This window comes from Schistocerca serialis, chromosome 12 (genome assembly GCF_023864345.2).
Source record: "Schistocerca serialis cubense isolate TAMUIC-IGC-003099 chromosome 12, iqSchSeri2.2, whole genome shotgun sequence".
In the NCBI taxonomy this organism is placed as follows: domain Eukaryota; kingdom Metazoa; phylum Arthropoda; class Insecta; order Orthoptera; family Acrididae; genus Schistocerca; species Schistocerca serialis.
The window spans coordinates 75,625,733-75,649,895 of NC_064649.1; the positions used below are offsets into that span (position 1 = coordinate 75,625,733).

The following is a 24,163-nucleotide window of genomic DNA, read 5'->3' on the forward strand; positions in this document are numbered from 1 at the left end:
TATGAGAAAATCCTCGCACTTGACGGCTATTACTATCTTCGGAATTGCGTGGACGATGTTTTTAGGAAAGTTTAATGGCATATTTCCTGCCTCATACAGTCTGATCACCAACTCGAATAGTCCTTTTCTTGCAGTTTCGCCCAATAACTTTAGTAATTCCGGCGGAATGTTATCCAACCTTTCTGCCTTATTTGGTCTTAAGTCTTCCAAAGCTCTTTTAAATTCTGATAGTAAAACTGGATCCCCTGTCTCTTCTACATCGGCTCCCGTTTCTTCTTCTATGTACGGCAAGAGAAAAGGAATAAAAGTGAGATAGTGTTAATACTTTCATCCTTCTTTATTACTGGAGATGACGTGTCACTGAGCACTTTTGTACTGTGCGTGCAGTACACGTGAGGTGCCTAGTTGTTTCCACTGCCCTGTGTGGAATACATAAGTTCTTGTACACTTCACTAACCTGCTGTCTTCATGATGATGATGTCCCCAGCGCAGAAAACAGCACCCAGGTCGTGGATTCTTTTTCTTGAGGCTGAAATTAACTTCGCAAGGAACTGCTGCTACGAATAAACTATAACTCATTTGGGATGCCACTCGCGTTTTTATTGATATAGACACGAGAAACTATTCTTGATCACAACATATTGCATATACCTTTCCACAGCCATTATATCTGGCTAAAATAACATGAAATACATCCTGCGACAGACAACATGTCTGTCTACTGGAACCGTCAGAACTGGAGAGCCGGACTGCCCGAGACACTTCGCGCGTCAAGCCAGCAGGGCGTGACCCGAACGCCACCGAAGTGCATCGGCAGTAATATCGTCAGTCTTTTGTTTTAGTAATACTTTGATTTTAATAATTTTGAAATGACTGATTGATAGCCTGGCTGTTGAGAGATGTTTATTTAAAAAAATGAAGTAATTTGGATGACAGGTTTAATTAATAATAGCAACTAAAGTTTAACGTTTCGGTGCCCTACCGCAGAACACAGCAGCCAATCACAGAGCAGCAGCATCATGCAGGCCGTCTTTCTCACGGGAATGGTACCCAATCTAACATCTGTCACCGGTACCTCATCCCACATTGCGTCATCTCTATGCTTCTTGCATCTCCACTGCCCTGGGAATAGCTTCCTGGAGCCTAATATGATGGCCGAATAAGCCAGAAGTATTACACATGTTATCAGACAAGCCTTCTGCTTCATAGAGGCCTTCAGTGTACTCTTTCCACCTGTACGTTCTGTCCTGTCTGCTAAACAGTGCGCCCTTGCTTTTAATTTCATTTAGGGTTGTTTTGACTTTTCCATACATTGACTCAGTCCTTCCGACAATCAATTGTTTTTCGATTTCTTCACATTTTTCACGCAGCCATGTCGTCTTAGCTTCCATGCACTTCCTAATTATTTCACTGATAAATGACTCGTATTTCTGTATTCCTGAATTTCCCTAAACATTTTTCTACTTCCTTCTTTCTTGCATCAACTGAAGTACTGTTGCCCATGGTTTCCTCGCAGCTATCTTTCTTGTATCTATGTTTTTTTCCATCCAACTTTTGTGACTGCCGTTTTTATGGAGGTTCATTGCTCTTCATCTGAAGTGCCTACTAGACTTCTCAGTATCGCATTGTTTATAGTCTCAGAGAACTTCAAGCATTTCTCTTCATTCATTAATACTTCCGTATCCCAGTTCCTCGAGTATTGATTCTTTCTTTCTCTTAAACTTCAGCCTACACTTCATCATTAGTAAACTTTGATCTGAGGCTATATCTGCTCTTCGGTATGCCTTATTATCGACGCCAATTATAAACACCATAATTCGCTATATCCACTGTGGACAGCGAACTACAACTGATACTTAAATTGGTGATTTATGTGGGTATATTGTGCAGTCGTTCCCTTTCTTTTAATTTTAATACGATTTAATTCCTGCATCCTCAACAAGTTTTCAAGCCACTGCAGCCTCATCAGATGTAAATGTTCCAGGAGTGTAATATCTTGGACAAGATGCTGCTAGACATTATGGTCATAGTGTTTCTACTGCCTCGTGGTGTTAGCGACATAGTCACTCTGACAATGTACATTTTGCGGGCTGTACACACACAGACACATTACAATCGTAGTAAGTAGACACTGAAAGTAAATACAACTAATACAAATATTCTTATCTCATTTTCCATTTTTAGTCTATATTTTTTAGATAATGAAAGATATCTTGAAAAGCCATTCTGTCACGCAAGCAAACCACAAATATATTATTCGCAAACCAATTCCATGCAGATGGTGTCTTATTTGCTTCCTCTAGACCTAATTGTTCGAATGTTTTTATGAAAAAGTTAACTGTAGCAGGACCCATTCAGCTACCCACTGCGCCGCCAACGACTTGCTCATAGAATCCATCGTCCCATACGAACACTCTGGAAGTATGGCAATAGATAAAAAGAGCAAACAGATCCCCTGGGAAAACATCTGATATCTAGATCACGACTTCATTAAATGGAATCATAGTAAATACTCGTATATGTATATTATGTCGAAGCTTCAAGAATATCTTCAGTTTCTCGACTAAATCACAAGGATCTTTTTCCAGTATATGGGTGCGAATCACTTAATCAATATATTGCTGTATGATTCGTGAGGGTACTGATGGTTTTGCATTGGAACTCAGAGGAAGATTACTTCTATGGATTCGTAGGTAGGCCACAATATCTAGGACACATAAGTCAGTCTTCAATAAAGCTGTCCTATCTACTTCTTGAACTAGAGGACTTCATGAAAATATTTATTTTCTCCAGTGCGCTGCCTGTAGTGTCTTCTTTATGTTTCAGGCCGGTGTGGCCAAGCGGCTCTAGGCGCTTCTGTCCGGAACCGCGCGACCGCTACGGTCGCAGGTTCGAATCCTGCCTCGGTCATGGATGTGTGTGATGTCCTTAGGTTAGTTAGGTTTAAGTAGTTCTAAGTTCTAGGGGACTGATGGCCTCAGAAGTTAAGTCCCATACTGCTCAGAGCCATTTGAACCGTTTTTCTTCTTCATGTTTCCTGCACTGTCCTGACGTTAGAAGATTGAAAATCCGATATTCGTAACATCATTAGCGTTCCCTTTATCATCCGGAAGAATAGGTATCTCTTCATCTGCATTTAAATCTTTTAGTCTTCGAGAGTTGGTTTCTGACCTTTCGTTGATGTTTATTCGTGATGTAAACTGTAAAAGTTATCTCTGTTGAGTTTTGACAATATTACATATGGATTTGCAAAATTCATTAGTACAGCATTTGAAATAACTACGACTAAACTGTACTGGAGCAGAGCTACGGATATGATTGGAATTCTTCTTTTATGTACGAGTGGCAGTATTGCCTAAAATGGGTAAATAATTTTTGTTCATTCAATAATAAATGTAGGGGTACACAAACAAACAAATGGCTCTGAGCACTATGGGACTCAACTTCTGAGGTCATCAGTCCCCTAGAACTTAGAACTACTTAAACCTAACTAACCTAAGAACAGCACACACATCTATGTCCGAGGCAGGATTCGAACCTGCGACCGTAGCGGTCGCGCGGTTCCAGACTGAAGCGCCTAGAACCGCTCGGCCACACCGGCCGGCGCTTTTCGTTTATATCATGTTCGGGAAAGAAAGAATCTCCAACTTCTGCGGTGCACTCTGAGGCTAGTGCACATACAGCAAGCTTTACAAAAACAGACATAATGTCTGATGGTATAGCAATCAGTGATTATACAATGTTATTTATAATCCGTCTTGACTGCAAAATTTTTTTATTCATATCACCGGTTTCGGTTCATCCAGAACCTTCTTCAGATATCAGATCTGATATTTGAGTTACAGGAGTAACCCGTCCAAATAATAAAAAAAATTGCCAAGACGGATTATAAGTAACAGATATAGCAAGAATGAAACTCTTGCCAAATGATCTCATAGAGCCCCACTTTTCATGATGGGTGGTTGTTTATCATAATTAGCAGCGGAAGCTGAGACTAGTGAAAACACACGATAATACACTCCAAGACAACGAAAAACGGACGCACCTCGAAGGAGTTACGCAAATGGTCACAAATTGATATTCATACCGGGATTGACGGTAAATGCAAAACTGTAAACTTTGGCGGCCTATGGATGAATGTGTGACGTTGTGACGCAGTTTCACCTCGCAGCTGGCCAGGATAGTAAACAGGGGATATGTGGATACCTGGGAATAAAATCTTTGCGAATTTTACTCCGTATTCTCAGCTGAACAATAACTATGTCTCCCGGACAGACGGTGATGTCAGCATTTGTAGTTGAGCTGAAAGAGACTGTTCGACATTTGAGTAGGAGCAATGCCACTGTTCGACGATGTTGGCAGGAATGGGTGAACCACAGTCGACTAGAGTGTCAAGAAGAGAGTGGACGATTTAGAGAGACGACAGAACGTGAGGACCCAGCAATCGCGAGAGAGGCGCTCACAACCCCAAATCCATTCTCATCATCGAACCGCCGAGCCGTCGGTGCTTCACTGATCACATGGACCATTAATAGGCGGCTCGCAGAGAGGGGGCTGAGCTCACAACGCCCCTTGTGCCGACTACCAGTGACCTCCACATACCAACAAGCACGTTTGCAGTCGTGTCGGGCACATTCGGCGTGGAATGGGTTAGAATTGTCTACAGTGATCAGCCCCGCTTCGACTTGAGGCCAGGCGGCCAGCGAGGACGTTTCTAGAGACGTCCTGGACCGATGTGGGATACCAAATTCACTGTCGTTCTCCATGTGGCCCGACAACCAGAAGTGATCGTCTGGGATGCCCCTTCATAGAAGGACCTCTTCGTTGTCTTCCGCGGCAGCCTTAAAGGGCAGCGCTAAGTCAGCGACATTCTACACTCTGTTTTGTTTCCCTTCTGCGAAGCCATACTGGGCTTTCATTGCAGTATACGGCGAGGGCTTTACGGCTTGCCTTCGTGGTTGACAAACATTACATTACCCAGCAAGGTCGCCGGATCTCTCCACGATTGAGAACGTTTGCAGCATTATGGGTAGGGCCCTCCAACCAACTCCGACTTTGACGAACTTAAGTGCCATTTGGACAGAATTCCAGTATTACCGATGGAGGATACCACGAACTTCTAAATCATTTTCAACCAGGTTTCCGGATACTTTTGATCGCATAGTGCATTAGCAGTTAATCGACTTGGAATTGATTGACAGAGTTGTTGGATGTCAAATAGTTCAAATGTCTCTGAGCACTATTGGACATCTGAGGTCATATTCCCCAGGAGGACATCCAAGCAGGCCGGTGTGGCCGAGCGGTTCTAGGTGCGTCAGTGTGGAACCGCAAGACCCCTACGGTCGCAGGTTCGAATCCTGCCCCAGGCATGGATGTGGGTGTTGTGCTAAGATTAGTTAGGTTTAAGTAGTTCTGATGACCTCAGATGTTAAGTCCAATAGTGCTCAGAGACATTTGAACCATTTGACATCCAACAACTCTGTTAATCGATGCCAAGTCGACTGACTGCTAATGCTCTATGTGATCAAAAGTATCCGGACACCTGGCTGAAAATGACTTAGAAGTTCGTGGTGCCCTCCATCTGTAATGCTGGAATTTAGTATGGTGTTGGTCCACACTTAGCCTTAATGAGAGCTTCCACTCTCGCAGGTATACGTTCAGTCAGGTGCTGCGAGGTTTCTTGGAGAATGACAGCCCATTCTTCACGGAGTGCTGCACTGAGGAGAGGTATCCATGTCGGTCGTTGACGTCTGGCACGAAGGCGTTCTATAGGACAGGTCACGACTCTGTGAAGGCCAGTCCATTACAGGGATGTTATTGTCGTGCACCCACTCCGCCACAGGCCTAGCATTATGAACAGGTGCTCGATGGTGTCGAAAGATGCAATGGACAACCCCGAATAGCACAGCAGTGGGAAGCAAGAAGGTGCTAAAACATCAACGTAGGCCTCTGCTGTGACAATGCCACGCAAACCAACAAGGGGTGCAAGCCCCCTCCATAAAAAGACCACACCACAACACCACCGCCTCCGAATTTGACTGTTTACACACTCTGGCAGATGACGTTCACCGGGCATTCGCCATTCCCAAACCCTGCCATCGGACCGGCACACTGTTTACCGTGAATCGTCACTTCACACAACATTTTTCACGTGTTCTATTGTCCAATGTTTACGCTCCTTACACCAAACGAGGCGTCGTTTGCCATTTACCGGCTTGATGTGTGACTTATGATCAGCGGCTCGACTGTGAAATCCAAGTTTTCTCACCTCCCGCCTGTCATAGTATTTGCAGTGGATCCTGATGCAGTTTGCAATTCCTGTGTGATGGTCTGGATAGATGTCTGCCTATTACACATTATGATCCTCTTCAACTGTCGGCGATCTCTATCAATCAACAGACGATGTCGGCCTGTACGCTTTTGTGTTGTACGTGTCCCTTCATGTTTCAATTTCACTATTACAAACGGAAACAGTGGACCTAGGGATATTAAGAAGTGTGGAAAAGTTTATGTTTGCAGCTGCAACTAACTTCGCATCGCATAGATGACTTCTGCATCGGATGCCAATCTCCTTCTCCTGAGCGCTTGTTTCAATGATCCATTCATATGGAAATTGCTTGGAGCTGGGTGTGGACTGTAAGGCGGGTGTTCCAGCAAACCGAATCCCAACTCCTTTACTGTTTCCGCCCTCCGTTTGGCAGAATGCGGCGGAGCGTTATCTTGCTGTAGGATGTCACCTTTTCCCAGCCTTCCGTGACCTTTGGATCTGACTACATGTTTCAGTTTAGTTTGCAACACATCGCAATAGTTCTCAATGTTCATAGTTTCGCCTCTTGGGTGAAATGAACCGCTGACACACATTTCATGGCCCAGAAGAGTGTTAGCATAATCTTACCAGCTGATGGTTGACATTTAAATTTGTTAACTTCTGACGATGTGTTCCTAGACCAAGCTCGCAACCTCACGTTCCGATACGTAATGACGCACCAAAGTTTCGTCTACAGTAACGATCTGCTGTAAACATCCATCTCCAACGGGATGATAACAGGCCAAATTTTTGCGAGATGTGTCCACCCTTGGCGCCTTATGCTGCGCTGACGTTCATTTTGGTACCCACCTTACACACACTTACAGAAAATTTAGCTCCAATGTGTGAATTCCTAAGGGACCAAACTGCTTAAGTCATCGGTCCCTAGACTTACACGCTACTTAAACTAACCTATACTAAGAACAACACACACACCCATGCCCGAGGGAGGACTCGAACCTCCGCCGGGAAGGGCCACGCAGTCCGTGACAGGACGCCTGAAACCGCACGGCCATTCCTTGTGGCACCGAAAATTTAGCCCGTCGTGTAATATGGTATATGCTGAACCATGAGTGACATGTAATGTACAGGCGATTTCTACGACTGTGAGTCTTCTGTTTAACATCACCATACCCTCAACGACTTCCAAATTATCCTCAGTTGTTGAAGTCAAATAGTTAAAATGTCTCTGAGCACTATGGGACTTAACATCAATCCCCTAGAGTTAGATCTACTGAAACCTAACTAACCTAAGGACATCAGACACATCCATGCCCGAGGCAGGATTCGAACCTGCGACCGTAGCAGCAGCTTGGTTCCGGACTGAAGCGCTAGAACTGCTCGTCCACAGCGGTCGGCTTGTTGAAGTCAATGCCCTGCCAGATCATAGTACACTCCTGGAAATTGAAATAAGAACACCGTGAATTCATTGTCCCAGGAAGGGGAAACTTTATTGACACATTCCTGGGGTCAGATACATCACATGATCACACTGACAGAACCACAGGCACATAGACACAGGCAACAGAGCATGCACAATGTCGGCACTAGTACAGTGTATATCCACCTTTCGCAGCAATGCAGGCTGCTATTCTCCCATGGAGACGATCGTAGAGATGCTGGATGTAGTCCTGTGGAACGGCTTGCCATGCCATTTCCACCTGGCGCCTCAGTTGGACCAGCGTTCGTGCTGGACGTGCAGACCGCGTGAGACGACACTTCATCCAGTCCCAAACATGCTCAATGGGGGACAGATCCGGAGATCTTGCTGGTTAGGGTAGTTGACTTATACCTTCTAGAGCACGTTGGGTGGCACGGGATACATGCGGACGTGCATTGTCCTGTTGGAACAGCAAGTTCCCTTGCCGGTCTAGGAATGGTAGAACGATGGGTTCGATGACGGTTTGGATGTACCGTGCACTATCCAGTGTCCCCTCGACGATCACCAGTGGTGTACGGCCAGTGTAGGAGATCGCTTCCCACACCATGATGCCGGGTGTTGGCCCTGTGTGCCTCGGTCGTATGCAGTCCTGATTGTGGCGCTCACCTGCACGGCGCCAAACACGCATACGACCATCACTGGCACCAAGGCAGAAGCGACTCTCATCGCTGAAGACGACACGTCTCCATTCGTCCCTCCATTCACGCCTGTCGCGACACCACTGGAGGCGGGCTGCACGATGTTGGGGCGTGAGCGGAAGACGGCCTAACGGTGTGCGGGACCGTAGCCCAGCTTCATGGAGACGGTTGCGAATGGTCCTCGCCGATACCCCAGGAGCAACAGTGTCCCTAATTTGCTGGGAAGTCCCCTACGGCACTGCGTAGGATCCTACGGTCTTGGCGTGCATCCGTGCGTCGCTGCGGTCCGGTCCCAGGTCGACGGGCACGTGCACCTTCCGCCGACCACTGGCGACAACATCGATGGACTGTGGAGACCTCACGCCCCACGTGTTGAGCAATTCGGCGGTACGTCCACCCGGCCTCCCGCATGCCCACTATACGCCCTCGCTCAAAGTCCGTCAACTGCACATACGGTTCACGTCCACGCTGTCGCGGCATGCTACCAGTGTTAAAGACTGCGATGGAGCTCCGTATGCCACGGCAAACTGGCTGACACTGACGGCGGCGGTGCACAAATGCTGCGCAGCTAGCGCCATTCGACGGCCAACACTGTGGTTCCTGGTGTGTCCGCTGTGCCGTGCGTGTGATCATTGCTTGTACAGCCCTCTCGCAGTGTCCGGAGCAAGTATGGTGGGTCTGACACACCGGTGTCAATGTGTTCTTTTTTCCATTTCCAGAAGTGTATTATCACGTTTGAGGCGTTCTTTCCATTCGGAGACCTTGGTTCCCCATAAACAGCTGTGACTATAAGGCGCTTGCATTCGACGAATAATTTCTGCGGGTTTAACACCTTCTGCAAACAAAAAGCGAATCGCTGCCCTCATTCCCTCCTTGGTGCAGATCGACAATGGAGCTGCCGTTTTGCACGGTCTGCTACAATACAACAACTAACGCGGCACCTGCGCGTGCACCAGCGCTGTGCAGAGGTGCCACGCATCACTATCTCTTCTACTTTACAAAGCAGACAAGCCTCCGAAACCTACGTTGGGTAAGCAGTCGTGGACGTCCAACCATTTAACGCCTACTGGTAGTTTCACTGTACTTTTACCTCTTTCCGTAGATGCGACAATAGCACGTGAACATTCGACCATGTTCGCCGTTTTCGAGATATTCGTTCACCGGCTCTGCATAATAATAATCTGCCCTTTGTCAAAGTCACTTATCTCAATGGATTTCCGCATTTGCAGCTGTTATCTTCCGTCAGCTTGAATACTTTTGCTACCGCCTCACTTGCCCGCAGCGCCACCAGGTGACATCCTATACTATGTGATCAAAAGTATCCGGACACCTGGCTGAAAATGACTTAGAAGTTCGTGGCGCCCTCCATCGGTAATGTTGGAATTCAATATGGTGTTGGCCGACCCTTAACCTTGATGACAGCTTCTACTCTGGCAGGCATTCGTTTAATCAGGTGCTGGAGGGTTTCTTGGGGAATGGCAGCCTATTCTTCACGGAATGCTGCACTGAGCAGAGGTATCCGTGTCGATCGGTGATGCCTGGCACGAAGTCGGCGTTCCAAAACAACACAAAGGTGTTCACGTCACGACTTTGTGCAGGCCAGTCCGTTACAGCGATGTTATTGTCGTGCAACCACTCTACCACAGGCATATCATTATGAACAGGTGCACTATCGTGGTGTCATAGTAGTTGCAGTGGATCCTGATGCAGTTTGGAATTCCCGTGTGATGGTCTGGATAGATGTCTGCCTATTACACATTACGACCCTCTTCAACTGTAGGCAGTCTCTGTCAATCGCCAGCCTGAGTGGCCAAGCGGTTCTAGGCGCTTCAGTCTGGAGCCGAGCGACCGCTATGGTCGCAGGTTAGAATCCTGCCTGGGGCATGGATATGTGTGATGTCCTTAGGTTAGTTAGGTTTAAGTAGATGTAAGTCTAGGGAACTGATGACCTCAGAAGTTAAGTCCCATAGTGCTCAGAGCCATTTGAACCATCTCTGTCAATCAACAGGCGAGGTCAGCCTATACGCATTTGTGCTGTACGTGTCCCTTCACGGTTGCACTTCACATCGGAAACAGTGGACCTAGCGATGGATATCTCGCGTAGAGACGTATGACACAGGTGACACCCAATGACCTTATCAAGTTCGAAGTCTGCTCTCTCATGATGTCTAATGACTACTGAGGTCCCTGATATGGAGTACATGGCAGTAGGTGGCAGCGCAATGCACCTAATACGAAAAAACTATGTTTTCGTGGGTGTTCGGATACTTTTGATCCCATAGTGTATAAAGAGCAGAGGTGGACCAATGCGCTATTGACTTGCTCAGTTTGTGAAGCTCTCTCTCCTGAATAAATCATCCAACTTTTCTGATGTTGTAAATCGCATCTACCGACTTCCATTCGGATAATTCCTTCGTGGCACATCTTTTTCTTTTTCCTTAGAGGGAACAAGCAGAATCGTTCCAATCAGCATGGGTCCGCTTTCTTGCATCCAGCCTGCCTGTCAGCTAGACTCTTCGGAAGGAGAAGCGCCTCTGAAGATGTCCGGTGCACATCTAGACAACACGTCGGGAACAAAACAGAAGGTAATTGGACAATGACCGTAGCATCGGGGTTATTCACCAACAAATAAAGCAACAGGTCCTGAAAGCATGCGTTCTTTAATCAGACGAATTGACGCTCAGTTCATAAACTTCGTCATCAACGTTTGACATAACAGGTGGATTGAGTCCCTCTCCATAATGCCGTTGGAACCGGCCTCACTGTGGTGCTAGCTCACATACAAAAACGCGGAGACGCAGTTCGCTCCTGCCGTTTACGGGTGTCCTATTCCTCCGCTGCTCCTCCACAGCCTCCCCCACCCTCCACCCCCACACATTTAATATTCGAGCTGAGCGGACGCGCCTCCAGCAGTTCCAGTGCTCGCCGCCGCCTCCAGACTCGACAATTCCTCTCCGCCGCTGTCGCCGGTTTAAAAAGATTAATGACGCCCGATTCTCCGGGGGCGAATGCGCCTCCGATCGAGCTTGCACTCCGCCGCCGCCCCCCCAGACACCGTTCTGGCTCTCACATTCTCCCGTCTCAATCACTGGCGGTGTCGCGGCTTTCCACACTGGAAGTTGCACGTTGTTTCATTTCGTCTCTTCATGTGGTGGTACGAGGGCGAGTCAAATGAAAACCTTAAGCATTTTTAAAAATGTTATTTATTGTGCAGAAGTGGTACAAAGCTGTATCACTTTTCAACGTAATCTTCCCCACGCTCAATGCAAGTCTTCCAGCGCTTTCAAAGTACATAAATTCCTTTGTTGTTGTTGTGGTCTTCAGTCCTGAGACTGGTTTGATGCAGCTCTCCATGCTACTCTATCCTGCGCAAGCTTCTTCATCTCCCAGTACCTACTGCAAGCTACATCCTTCTGAATCTGCTTAGTGTATTGATCTCTTGGTCTCCCTCTACGATTTTTACCCTCCATGCTGCCCTCCAATGCTAAATTTGTGATCCCTTGATGCCTCAAAACATGTCCTACCAACCGATCCCTTCTTCTAGTCAAGTTGTGCCACAAACTTCTCTTCTCCCCAATCCTATTCAATACCTCCTCATTAGTTACGTGATCTACCCACCTTATCTTCAGCATTCTTCTGTAGCACCACATTTCGAAAGCTTCTATTCTCTTCTTGTCCAAACTGGTTATCGTCCATGTTTCACTTCCATGCATGGCTACACACCATACAAATACTTTCAGAAACGACTTCCTGACTCTTAAATCTATACTCGATGTTAACAAATTTCTCTTCTTCAGAAACGATTTCCTTGCCATTGCCAGTCTACATTTTATATCCTCTCTACTTCGACCATCATCAGTTATTTTACTCCCTAAATAGCAAAACTCCTTTACTACTTTAAGTGTCTCATTTCCTAATCTAATCCCCTCAGCATCACCCGATTTAATTAGACTACATTCCATTATCCTTGTGTTGCTTTTGTTGATGTTCATCTTATATCCTCCTTTCAAGACACTGTCCATTCCGTTCAACTGCTCTTCCAAGTCATTTGCTGTCTCTGACAGAATTACAATGTCATCGGCGAACCTCAAAGTTTTTACTTCCTCTCCATGAATTTTAATACCTACTCCGAATTTTTCTTTTGTTTCCTTTACTACTTGCTCAATATACAGATTGAATAACATCGGGGAGAGGCTACAACCCTGTCTCACTCCTTTCCCAACCACTGCTTCCCTTTCATGGCCCTCGACTCTTATAACTGCCATCTGCTTTCTGTACAAATTGCAAATAGCCTTTCGCTCCTTGTATTTTACCCCCGCCACCTTCAGAATTTGAAAGAGAGTATTCCAGTTAACGTTGTCAAAAGCTTTCTCTAAGTCTACAATTGCTAGAAACGTAGGTTTGCCTTTTCTTAACCTTTCTTCTAAGATAAGTCGTAAGGTTAGTATTGCCTCACGTGTTCCAACATTTCTACGGAATCCAAACTGATCTTCTCCGAGGTCCGCTTCCACCAGTTTTTCCATTCGTCTGTAAAGAATTCGCGTTAGTATTTTGCAGCTGTGACTTGTTAAACTGATAGATCGGTAATTTTCACATCTGTCAACACCTGCTTTCTTTGAGATTGGAATTATTATATTCTTCTTGAAGTCTGAGGGTATTTCGCCTGTCTCATACATCTTGCTCACCAGATGGTAGAGTTTTGTCATGACTGGCTCTCCCCAGGCCATCAGTAGTTCTAATGGAATGTTGTCTACTCCCGGGGTCTTGTTTCGACTCAGGTCTTTCAGTGCTCTGTCAAACTCTTCACGCAGTATCTTATCTCCCATTTCATCTTCATCTACATCCTCTTCCATTTCCATAATATTGTCCTCAAGTACATCGCCCTTGTATAAACCCTCTATATACTCCTTCCACCTTTCTGCCTTCCCTTCTTTGCTTAGAACTGGGTTGCCATCTGAGCTCTTGACATTCATACAAGTGGTTCTCTTCTCTCCAAAGGTCTCTTTAATTTTCCTGTAGGCAGTATCCATCTTACCCCTAGTGAGACAAGCTTCTACATCCTTACATTTGTCCTCTAGCCATCCCTGCTTAGCCATTTTGCACTTCCTGTCGATCTCATTTTTGAGACGTTTGTATTCCTTTTCGCCTGCTTCATTTACTGCATTTTTATATTTTCTCCTTTCATCAATTAAATTCAATATTTCTCCTGTTACCCAAGGGTTTCTATTAGCCCTCGTCTTTTTACCTACTTGATCCTCTGCTGCCTTCACTACTTCACCCCTCAGAGCTACCCATTCTTCTTCTACTGTATTTCTTTCCCCCATTCCTGTCAATTGTTCCCTTATGCCCTCCCTCAAACTCTCTACAACCTCTGGTTCTTTCAGTTTATCAAGGTCCCATCTCCTTAAATTCCCACCTTTTTGCAGTTTCTTCAGTTTCAAGCTGCAGCTCATAACCAATAGATTGTGGTCAGAATCCACATCTGCCCCTGGAAATGTCTTACAATTTAAAACCTGGTTCCTAAATCTCTGTCTTACCATTATATAATATATCTGATAGCTTTTGGTATCTCCAGGATTCTTCCAGGTATACAACCTTCTTTTATGATTCTTGAACCAAGTGTTAGCTATGATTAAATTATGCTCTGTGCAAAATTCTACCAGACGGCTTCCCCTTTCATTTCTTCCCCCCAATCCATATTCACCTACTATGTTTCCTTCTCTCCCTTTTCCTACCGACGAATTCCAGTCACCCATGACTATTAAATTTTCGTCTCCCTACACTACCTGAATAATTTCTTTTATCTCGTCATACATTTCATCAATTTCTTCATGATCTGCAGAGCTAGTTGGCATATAAACTTGTACTACTGTAGTAGGCATGGGCTTCGTATCTATCTTGGCCACAATAATGCGTTCACTATGCTGTTTGTAGTAGCTAACCCGCACTCCTATTTTTTTATTCATTATTAAACCTACTCCTGCATTACCCCTATTTGATTTTGTATTTATAACCCTGTAATCACCTGACCAAAAGTCTTGTTCCTCCTGCCACCGAACTTCACTAATTCCCACTATATCTAACTTTAACCTATCCATTTCCCTTTTTAAATTTTCTAACCTACCTGCCCGATTAAGGGATCTGACATTCCACGCTCCGATCCGTAGAACGCCAGTTTTCTTTCTCCTGATAACGACGTCCTCTTGAGTAGTCCCCGCCCGGAGATCCGAATGGGGGACTATTTTACCTCCGGAATATTTTACCCAAGAGGACGCCATCATCATTTAATCATACAGTAAAGCTGCATGTCCTCGGGAAAAATTACGGCTGTAGTTTCCCCTTGCTTTAGAAAAAAAAAATTATTTTGGTAGTCCCCGCAACCACTCAAGCACCGCGTGGCGTACCTCTTCATCAGAACGGAACTTCTTTCCTCCCATTGCGTCTTTGAGTGGTCCAAACATATGGAAATCACTTGGGGCAAGGTCTGGTGAGTATGGTGGATGAGAAAAACACTCAAAATGCAGGTCTGTGATTTTTGCAATTGTTGTGCGGGCAGTGTGGTGGCTTGCATTGTCATGTTGCAAAATGACACCTGCTGACAGCAATCCACGTAGCTTTGATTTAATTGCAGGCAGCATATGATTTTTTAGCAGATCTGTGTACGATGCACTGATGACAGTGGTCCCTCTAGGCACGTAATGCACCAAAATGACGCCTTTTTCGTCCCAAAAGAGAGTCAGCATAACCTTCCCTGCTGATGGTTCTGTTCGAAACTTCTTTGGTTTTGGTGATGAGGAATGGCGCCAATCCTTGCTCGCTCTCTTTGTTTCCGGTTGGTGGAAGTGAACCCAGGATTCGTCCCCAGTAACGATTCTTGCAAGAAAGCCATCACCTTGTCGTTCATAGCGCCGAGCATCAACACGTCGTTCTCTCATTTCAGAGGTCAGCTGCCGTAGCACCCATCTTGTAGACACTTTGTGTAACTGGAGCACACCGTGCACAGTGTGATGTGCTGACCCATGACTTATCTGTAAACATGCTGCAATGCCATTCAGTGTCACTCGGCGGTTTTCCTTCACTATGGCTTCAACTGCTGCAATGTTCTGTGGAGTCACAACTCGTTGTGCCTGACCTGGACGAGGAGCATCTTCCACTGAAGTCACACCATTTGCGAACGTCCTACTCCATTCGTAGACTTGCTGCCGTGACAAACATGCATCACCGTACTGAACCTTCATTCGTCGATGAATTTCAATAGGTTTCACACCTTCACTACGCAAAAACCGAATAACAGAACGCTGTTCTTCCCTGGTGCAAGTCGCAAGTGGGGCGGCCGCCTTTATACTGATACTGCGACGGTATGTGTGCATCTCCACTAAGCTGCCACGTACAGGCCATTCTGCATGCTGTTTACAGCACGCTTACCAACTTAGAGGATAACGGCGCCAAATTTCGATTTGTTATTACAAATTTAAGGTTTCCATTTGACTCACCCTCGTATGATGGGTCTTCGTGCTGTAGTGCTCCAAACCACATAGTTGCATCTCTAGTTAATGCTTTACCCCATGTCGGCCGTTTCTGACGCTGGCTTCAATGTAAAATAATCACCACATAAAAAAATAATTAATGTGCAGCAATGAAATTTTGGGAATACATTTTTCTAGGTAACATACACTCCTGGAAATGGAAGAAAGAACACATTGACACCGGTGTGTCAGACCCACCATACTTGCTCCGGACACTGCGAAAGTGCTGTACAAGCAATGATCACACGCACGGCACAGCGGACACACCAGGAACCGCGGTGTTGGCCGTCGAATGGCGCTAGCTGCGCAGCATTTGTGCACCGCCGCCGTCAGTGTCAGCCAGTTTGCCGTGGCATACGGAGCTCCATCGCAGTCTTTAACACTGGTAGCATGCCGCGACAGCGTGGACGTGAACCGTATGTGCAGTTGACGGACTTTGAGCGAGGGCGTATAGTGGGCATGCGGGAGGCCGGGTGGACGTACCGCCGAATTGCTCAACACGTGGGGCGTGAGGTCTCCACAGTACATCGATGTTGTCGCCAGTGGTCGGCGGAAGGTGCACGTGGCCGTCGACCTGGGACCGGACCGCAGCGACGCACGGATGCACGCCAAGACCGTAGGATCCTACGCAGTGCCGTAGGGGACCGCACCGCCACTTCCCAGCAAATTAGGGACACTGTTGCTACTGGGGTATCGGCGAGGACCATTCGCAACCGTCTCCATGAAGCTGGGCTACGGTCCCGCACACCGTTAGGCCGTCTTCCGCTCACGCCCCAACATCGTGCAGCCCGCCTCCAGTGGTGTCGCGACAGGCGTGAATGGAGGGACGAATGGAGACGTGTCGTCTTCAGCGATGAGAGTCGCTTCTGCCTTGATGCCAGTGATGGTCGTATGCGTGTTTGGCGCCGTGCAGGTGAGCGCCACAATCAGGACTGCATACGACCGAGGCACACAGGGCCAACACCCGGCATCATGGTGTGGGGAGCGATCTCCTACACTGGCCGTACACCACTGGTGATCGTGGAGGGGACACTGAATAGCGCAAGGTACATCCAAACCGTCATCGAACCCATCGTTCTACCATTCCTAGAACGGCAAGGGAACTTGCTGTTCCAACAGGACAATGGACGTCCGCACGTACCCCGTGCCACCCAACGTGCTCTAGAAGGTGTACGTTAACTACCCTGGCCAGCAAGATCTCCGGATCTGTCCCCCATTGAGCATGTTTGGGACTGGATGAAGCGTCGTCTCACGCGGTCTGAACGTCCAGCACGAACGCTGGTCCAACTGAGGCGCCAGGTGGAAATGGCATGGCAAGCCGTTCCACAGGACTACATCCAGCATCTCTACGATCGTCTCCGTGGGAGAGTAGCAGCCTGCATTGCTGCGAAAGGTGGATGTACACTGTACTAGTGCCGACATTGTGCATGCTCTGTTGCCTGTGTCTATGTGCCTGTGGTTCTGTCAGTGTGATCATGTGATGTATCTGACCCCAGGAATGTGTCAATAAAGTTTCCCCTTCCTGGGACAATGAATTCACGGTGTTCTTATTTCAATTTCCAGGAGTGTATTTAAGTGCTTAACGTTGGAAGACCACAGGTTAATGTAAGCCCGAGATAAGCCATTGTAAATATGAAATTCTGGTACATTAATAACCGGCGTAACAGCCAGAATATTGGGCGCAAGCGTGCAAACGTGAATGCATCGTGTTTTACAGGTGCGGGATGTCATTTTGTGGGATGAAGTTCCGTACCTATTGCGCATGGTCGGTCAATACAGGGACGGTTTCTGCTGGTTCTGGATGACGCTAGAATTCGACATAAGAGTTTTCTCGGTATGGTACCGCTTCATAATGTAAAAACTACTGCTGCTGGAGAAAAACCAACGTTTCGGCCACGGTTGCAGCGGCCTCCTTCTGGGTCTAATGGTGCGTTCTAGCTATGCAGTGTCCTTTATACTTTGTTGTTACTGTTCACTCCGCATGTCATTACGTCATAATTTTAAAAAGATAGTTTCATTGGTCAGTTAAGGAAGAAGGGGAGGGAACTTTATTTTAATAGGTTATTGCGGTGGAGGGAGAACGTGACCGCTGTTGTCTATTGGTTCTTCTGTTTTGTGCCATGACTGGTGGTCACCGTGGAGTGAGAAGTTTGCTGCTGTTTACCAACTGCTGGACGTCGGCCGCGCGGCGGCAGTTACTCGCCGCTGGTGCTCGTGCCTCGTGTTGACAGTGCGGTCTGTTGGGCTCTAACTGCTGGCAGCCCAGATGGGGCAAGCCTGAGTCCATCCTCCCTGTTCATGTTCTTAGAGTGTTTAAGTATTTCGATGGCCTCTCTGATTTTGCGTTTCGTCATAATTGGCTGTTTGGCCAAGACAGAGGCTTCGCTGAATTTGATTTCTTTTCCGCAGTCTTGCTGATGTTCTGCCTCTGCGGATTTGTTGTGTTGTGCTAGACGAATATAGCGCTCGTGTTCCCGAATGCGGGTTGCTATTGGCCTGCCAGTATCGCCGGTGTGTGCCTCTCCACATTCGCATTCCACCTTGTAAACGCCTGCAGTGTGTTATGCATCCACCTTGTCCTTAGTGGCCACGCGGGATTAGCCGAGCGGTCTTAGGCGCTACAGTCATGGACTTAGCGGCTGGTCCCGGCGGAGGTTCGAGTCCTCCCTCGGGCATGGGTGCGTGTGTTTGTCCTTAGGATAATTTGGGTTAAGTAGTGCGTAAGCTTAGGGACTGATGACCTTAGCAGTTAAGTCCCATAAGATTTCACAACCATTATTTTTTTGTGCTTAGTGGAGCCTATCACGTTCTGGATCCTACGACCACTATAGAAGACAGGCTGCACCCCAAAGCGGCGAAGGTGTTTGCCTATCGGGTCAGTAACATTTTTCACATAAGGTAAGCGCACTGTTCGCTGCAGTTTGTCTATTTCTTGCTTATCTTTCTTACTTGTATTCGTAGACAAGACTGTGTGGATCGACTTGTGGCTGTAGCCGTTGGCTATAAACTCTGTGCGTAGCCTTTTAAGGTCAGGTGTGATGTTTTGACCATCACTTGGGCCCTGCGCACGGATTCCCAAAGAACGGATGACAGAGTTCTTCTGCGCTGGGTGGTGGTAGGACTGGGCTCGCAGATACCTGAAAACGTCTGCACACTTACTCGCTGCACCGTACTCTGACATGCACCAACACACCTCTGCGTATGTGGACTGCTGCCAGCGCCACCGCGCGACGACCGCAGGTCAAATGCACCGCATGGAAATACCCAGAGGTGATTTAAACACGCAAACCGGCCACCAGAGCGTTGTCCCACCATGTATCAGCATTATCCTTTATTTATGAGCATGAGGTTTCCACCCTTGGCCCTAAAGCCAAAGACCATGTCCTTTTGAACGACAAGTTAAGTCGCTCCTTTTCCGCATTACGACAATGACTGCACTGTTTTCCGCGTCCCCCGTCAAGCTTTATATACCCTACACTGCCAGTGCTGCCACTGGCCATCTGTGAGTTGTTATTGCACGTTGACGTCGAACACGTTTGGTGTTCACATTAATGTGACTGGACCGCGTAAAATACCCGATGAGGCAGATCGACAGTGGTGTTAGAAACCTGTGCGCTGACACCTTGCTTTTGTAAGACGCACCTGTCGTGCGTCTCTGGAGAGATGGCTGTTGCCAGCTACACCCTAACTCTTTGTGAGACAGCGGCGCGCCGCTTCGAAACTGGCAGCAGTCGTGACGTCACAAACGCCAGCCAGGGATCCCGAGCATGAAAAATGACTCTGGGATGTCAGCTAGAAGGGGAGGGTGGGGCCTTCAATATCTGCGCCTCCCGTGGCAGGGGTGGTCGCCTGGCGGCTGTGTCTCATAACAGACGGTGCACGCGGCGCGAGCTGCTCCCCGTGTTACCGTGCTGTGCTCTGAAACAGCTAAACACGGTCGCCATCTTTCTGTTAATGTATCAGTCTAGATCAGTGGTCGTCAAAACCTCTTCCTGAAGAGCCATTGTTTAGGCTGCGCGGTAGCACCTCGGGCCACATAGGCACCGATCTTATTATTCTACATGGATACTCTGAAAATCACATTTAAGTGTCTGGCAGAGGGTTCATCCAATCACCTTCACAATTTTCTATTATTCCAATCTCGGTAAGAATGAACTATATCTTTCCGTACGAGCTCTGATTTCCCTTATTTTATCGTGGTGATCCTTCCTCCCTATGTAGGTCGGCGCCAACAAAATATTTTCGCATTCGGAGGAGAAAGCTGGTGACTGGAATTTCGTTAGAAGATTACGTAGCAACGAAAAACACCCTTCTTTCAATGATGTCCAGACCAAATCCTGTACCATTTCTGTGACTCTTCCATATTTCTCGATAATACAAAACGTGATGCCCTTCATTGAACTTTTTCGGTGTACTCCGTCAGTCCTATCTGGTATGGATCCCACACCGCGCAGCAGTATTCTAAAATAGGACGGACAAGCGTAGTGTAGGCAGTCTCCTTAGTAGGTCTGTTACATTTTCTAAGTACCCTGTCAATAAAACGCAGTATTTGGTTAACCTTCCTATTACCTATCTTGAATATTGGTGTGACCTGTGCAACTTTCCAGTCTTTGTGTACGGATCATTCGTCGAGCGAACGGTTGTATATGATTGTTAAATACGGTGCTAATGCATCAGCATACTCCGAAAGGAACCTAATTGGCATACAGTGTGGACCACAAGACTTACTTTTATTAAGTGATTTAAGTAGACGGTAACCTCTAAAAACTGGTATCTTGTGTACCACCAATAGAAAAGCCATACTAAGAGTGCAATTAAGTTGATCACCATCTTCCAGGCCTGACTAATTGTAAGACAAGTTTAAGTACTATAATGGCTCAAATGGCTCTGAGCACTATGGGACTTAACATCTGAGGTCATCAATCCCCTAGGCCAAAATCAGACAACTTAAGACTGAACGGACATTGCACAGTGTACATATCATCAGCGAAGATTGTTGTTGTTGTTGTTGTTGTGGTCTTCAGTCCTGAGACTGGTTTGATGCAGCTCTCCATGCTACTCTATCCTGTGCAAGCTTCTTCATCTCCCAGTACCTACTGCAACCTACATCCTTCTGAATCTGCTTAGTGTATTCATCTCTTGGTCTCCCTCTACGATTTTTACCCTCCACGCTGCCCTCCAATGCTAAATTTGTGATCCCTTGATGCCTCAAAACATGTCCTACCAACCGATCCCTTCTTCTAGTCAAGTTGTGCCACAAACTTCTCTTCTCCCCAATCCTATTCAATACCTCCTCATTAGTTACGTGATCTACCCACCTTATCTTCAGCATTCTTCTGTAGCACCACATTTCGAAAGCTTCTATTCTCTTCTTGTCCAAACTGGTTATCGTCCATGTTTCACTTCCATACATGGCTACACTCCATACAAATACAAGTACTTTCAGAAACGACTTCCTGACACTTAAATCTATACTCGATGTTAACAAATTTCTCTTCTTCAGAAACGATTTCCTTGCCATTGCCAGTCTACATTTTATATCCTCTCTAGGTCGACCATCATCAGTTATTTTACTCCCTAACTAGCAAAACTCCTTTAGTACTTTAAGTGTCTCATTTCCGAATCTAATCCCCTCAGCATCGCCCGATTTAATTTGACTACATTCCATTATCCTCGTTTTGCTTTTGTTGATGTTCATCTTATATCCTTATATCATCTTATATATAAGAAGATTGTTATTTTCAACGATATGTGACCGTTTTCCCTCAATACAGAATGTTTTCCATTCGTGTCACTAGCCTAGGGCAGTGGTTTCCAACCTGGGGGTAACTACGTCAAGACTGGGAAAATGAAATTTTCTGAGGGTAACAATAAATGCCAACTGCCTAGCCACAGTGGTAGCACCGGTTCCCGTCAGATCACCGAGGTTAAGCGCTGTCGGGCTGGGCTAGCACTTGGATGGGTGACCATCCGGTCTGCCGAGCGCTGTTGGCAAGTGGGGTGCACTCAGCCCTTGTGAGGCAAACTGAGGAGCTACTTGACTGAGAAGTAGTGGCTCCGGTCTCGGAAACTGACATACGGCCGGTAGAGCGGTGTGCTGACCACATGCCCCTCCATATCCGAATCCAGGATGACACGGCGGCCGGTCGGAATCGTTGGGCCTGCCAAGGCCTGTTCGGACGGAGAGTTTAACAAAAAACGATTCGATTCTGTTTCAGTAACAAAACTAAATTATTTTCACAAGATCATTACTATTATCACAATTTTGTAAGAGTCTAATACTGATTACGTAAGTTATCAATACTTATTTTTTCTCGATTAGTGGCATTAATGCGGTGGACGTTATAGGTTCCTCACATAGTCCATCCACAACACATGTGTGTTGTGCTTTATCCTGCACATCGCTGATGATAAAAGTGATCATATACGCAACAAATGAAAAATATTTCAAGAAAATGTACCTGTGGTAGTTTCAAAATTACTTCATTACTCGCTTCGAAACAGGTAAATGATTACTTGGAGCACGACACAGCAGTAACTACTTATGGGCTATTAAAGTGCTGTACACGGTGTTTTTATTATCACTATTATCATTATTGAAACTTCCTGGCAGATTAAAACTATGTGCCCGACCGAGACTCGAACTCGGGACCTTTGCCTTTCGCGGGCAAGTGCTCTACCAACTGAACTACCGAAGCACGACTCACGCCCGGTACTCATTGCTTTACTTCTGCCAGTACCTCGTCTCCTACCTTCCAGACTTTACAGAAGCTCTCCTGCGAACCTTGCAGAACTGTTCTGCAAGGTTCGCAGGAGAGCTTCTGTAAAGTTTGGAAGGTAGGAGACGAGGTAACGAGGTACTGGTAGAAGTAAAGCTATGAGTACCGGGCGTGAGTCGTGCTTCGGTAGCTCAGTTGGTAGAGCACTTGCCCGCGAAAGGCAAAGGTCCCGAGTTCGAGTCTCGGTCGGGCACACAGTTTTAATCTGCCAGGAAGTTTCATATTAGCGCACACTCCGCTGCAGAGTGAAAATCTCATTCTGGATATTATCATTATTATTTTATTATTATTGTAGTGGTTACACACAAATCACTAACAGCCTGAAGTCTTCCCATTTCTGTAATTTCAGATGGAACGAGTGCAAGAATCAAGTGATTCACGAACGGAAAGTATACTGCACGTAATTTAACTTGCTTGGTTTTAAAAGGGGTGGCAGTTTGCAGGTCAAGCAAGTGCTGCAGTGGAGAGGTGTAATGCAAGGGAAGTATGTTTCGTAACTATTGTCTAACCTCACTGTGGATAGTTAGCTTTCTTTTCTCAGAAGAAGTTGTGAGTAGCACTTGCCATGCATCTCGAATTCTTTCGTAGTTTATTCTAACACACACACACACACACACACACACACACACACACACACACACACACACACACATACTTGCTTTACTTTAACCACGTACAGTTTTGTCATGGCTTCATATTAGCGAAGTTGCTAAATATCGCTGGCCGGAGTAGCCGAGCGGTTCTAGGCGCAGTCTGGAACTGCGCGACCGCTACGGTCGCAGGTTCGAATCCTGCCTCGGGCATGGATGTGTGTGATGTCCTTAGTTTAGTTAGGTTTAAGTAGTTCTAAATTCTAGGGGACTGATGACCTCAGATGTTAGGTCCCATAGTGCTCAGAGCCACTTGAACATTTGCTAAATTTCAGGCAAAATCATTTATTAGCCGTAACACCGTAGCTAAACATTTTCGTAGCTATGTTTATATGAACTTTTCTCTTTATTTTTACTTGTAGAATAACATATTAATATATTTGTATATTTTCGTGAATCACCCTGCATATGCAAACGCTACCTTTTTGTGTAGTTTCTTTAGAAAATGTAGACTGTCCATCAGTTGTACTTCGTTTCCGTTTTTCTAGCAGAGTTAAGAACGTTGAGTGCAGAGCAAAGTCGAGACAGTCTGGCGGCAATTTTATTGTGATCATTGACTGAAAATAAAGAAACAGTTTCTGCATACGAGTACCTAACCTTCCACAGCAACACTATACCTTGGAGCTGGCCGCAGTAGTTTGACCGAAACGTCGTGCTCGTTTAGTACTTCTGATAATTTGCCCTGTAGAAGTAGGGGGTGTGCAGTGAGTAGCAAACCTTGTACCGGAGCCCGTGCCGCTGATCTGGTGTGCTTCCTCCGCGCGACAGGTGAATAGGGTGGAGAGGCCGCTTCGCGCGCGCCTCACCGCTCTGTGTTCGGAC

The 24,163-nt window shown here is 46.5% G+C and overlaps 1 pseudogene; it reads left to right on the plus strand.

Annotated features, from left to right (window-relative positions):
• The first annotated feature begins 21,788 nt into the window (after window positions 1–21,788).
• On the plus strand, window positions 21,789–21,906 carry LOC126428512 (5S ribosomal RNA; annotated as a pseudogene).
• The last annotated feature ends 2,257 nt before the right edge of the window (window positions 21,907–24,163 follow it).